The sequence below is a fragment of the Nansenia antarctica genome, assembly GCF_963989245.1.
Source record: "Nansenia antarctica genome assembly, chromosome: 1".
Taxonomy (NCBI): domain Eukaryota; kingdom Metazoa; phylum Chordata; class Actinopteri; order Argentiniformes; family Microstomatidae; genus Nansenia; species Nansenia antarctica.
This window is the reverse complement of record NC_137674.1, coordinates 108,792,421-108,794,920: the sequence shown is the minus strand read 5'-3', so window position 1 is coordinate 108,794,920 and position 2,500 is coordinate 108,792,421. Positions and strand designations below refer to the sequence as shown.

General features: G+C 50.0%; 1 protein-coding gene across 1 annotated transcript in view; it reads left to right on the top strand.

The window, feature by feature from the left end:
- LOC308156358 (alkaline phosphatase-like) overlaps positions 1-2,500 on the top strand; it is a gene marked incomplete at both ends in the record, with an annotated part of 24,043 nt that overhangs the window by 8,823 nt on the left and 12,720 nt on the right. The gene's annotated exons all lie outside the window — the stretch shown is intronic.

Below are 2,500 nucleotides of genomic sequence, written 5' to 3'. Positions count from 1 at the left end.
AACCCCTGACCCTAACCATGGACACCTTCCCTTACCTGGCGCTGTCCAAGGTACCCTAACCCTGACCCCTGACACCTGACCCCTAACCCTAACCCCCTGACCCTAACCATGGACACCTTCCCTTACCTGGCGCTGTCCAAGGTACCCTAACCCTGACCCTGACCCTGACCCTCCTCTAACCCTCCTCTCCAAGGTGGGGAACCACCTAACTCTTTCACCTTTCACCCCAACCCTAACCCTCCTCTCCAAGCTGGGGAACACTGCACCCTTTCACCCCAACCCTAACCCCAACCCCAACCCTAACCCCAACCCCAACCCTAACCCTCATCTCCAGGCTGGGGAACACCTCACCCTTCTCTCCACCCTTCCACCCCAACCTCCTGAGTCTCTCAGAGTAGCTCAGAGACGACCCGACCACCTAATCTACTGCTATCTATGTGAAAGGTTAGCACTGACAGTACTAAGGTGTGTGTGTGTGTGTGTGTGTGTGTGTGTGTGTGTGTGTGTCTGTTTGTGTGTGGGTGGTGCGTTGGGTGTGTGTGTGTCTGTGTGTGTCTGTGTGTGCGTGCGTGCCTATCTGTGTCTGTGGGTCTGCGTGCATGCGTGTGTGCGTGCCTATCTGTGTCTGTGTGTGTGGGTGTGTGTGTGGGTGTGTGTGTGTCTAGGTTTGTGTGTGTCTGTGTGTCTGGGTGTGTCTGTGTGTGTGTGTCTGTGTGTGTCTGTTTGTGTGTGGGTGGTGCGTTGGGGGTGTGTGTCTGTGTGTCTGTGTGTCTGTGTGCATGCGTGCATGCACGCGTGTATATCTGTGTCTGTGTGTCTGTGTCTGTCTGTGTGTGTGTATGTATGTGTGTGTGTGTGTGTGTGTGTGTGTTTGTGTGTGTGTCTGGGTGTATGTGTGTGTGTGTGTGTGTGTGTGTGTGTGTGTGTGGTTGGTTGGGTGTCTTACATGTTTCCGCTCCGTTCATTTGACGTGTTGCATCTTGTCTCATTCCACTGTTAGCCTCACCATCCTAACCAGGGTCTATATATATTATATAATTGTTAGTTTTGTAGTGGAAATTGTTTCACGGCTCAGGTTGACTTTAATGATCCCACCCACGGCTGTTCTTGTGTTAATGACCCCACCCGTGGCTGTTCTAGTGTTAATGACCCCACCCACGGCTGTTCTAGTGTTAATGACCCCACCCATGGCTGTTCTAGTGTTAATGACCCCACCCATGGCTGTTCTAGTGTTAATGATCCCACCCACGGCTGTTCTAGTGTTAATGACCCCACCCATGGCTGTTCTAGTGTTAATGACCCCACCCGTGGCTGTTCTGGTGTTAATGACCCCACCTGTGGCTGTTCTAGTGTTAATGACCCCACCCGTGGCTGTTCTAGTGTTAAATGACCCCACCCGTGGCTGTTCTAGTGTTAATGACCCCACCCGCGGCTGTTCTAGTGTTAATGACCCCACCCGTGGCTGTTCTAGTGTTAATGACCCCACCAGTGGCTGTTCTAGTGTTAATGACCCCACCTGGGGCTGTTCTAGTGTTAATGACCCCACCCGTGGCTGTTCTAGTGTTAATGACCCCACCCGTGGCTGTTCTAGTGTTAACTGATCTGGTGAAAGCAGGATACTCAGACTTTATTGTCAGATAAACCTGAAATTCAGACTTGCAGCCAAACATAATCTCTCAAAATGTCCCTGTAAGCGGATGCATTCTTGACATTTGGAGCAGCGAAGAGAATATCCTGTCTCTTTGATGTCTGCTCCAGGTTCTCTCATATTCATCAGATAAGGTCCGCTGAACGGCAAACCAAACAGGGACTCCAAAAAACAGGGACCCAAAAATTACATCTACATTTTTGGGGCATTTAGCAGACGCCTTTTATCCAATGTGACTTACAATAAATCCATTTGTCTGTGAGTGCATCATCTGTCCATCAGTCAACAGGATTATTGGCAGTATGTAGGGATAGTGGTGGTCTAGTGGCCTGGCGATCGAGAAGGTCATGAGTTCAAATCCCCACCTGGGGAACACCACCACTAGTGTGTCCTTGAGTAAGCCCTGGGGAACACCACCACTAGTGTGTCCTTGAGTAAGACATGGGAACACCACCACTAGTGTGTCCTTGAGTAAGACCTGGGAACACCACCACTAGTGTGCCCTTGAGTAAGACTAGGGAACACCACCATTAGTGTGCCCTTGAGTAAGACCTGCTGGAAACACCACCACTAGTGTGCCCTTGAGTAAGATCTGGGAACACCACCACTAGTGTGTCCTTGAGTAAGACCTGGGAACACCACCACTAGTGTAGCACTTGAGTAAGGCTTGGGAACACTATCACTAGTCTGCCCTTGATTAAGACTTGGGAACACCACCTCTAGTGTGTCCTTGAGTAAGGCACTTAGCCCCTAAGTTACTCCAGGGAGACTGTCCCTGTAATCTCTTATTATAAGTCGCTTTAGATAAAAAAGCTTCTGCTAAATGTGAAATTGTAAATTTTCTTGGGGTAC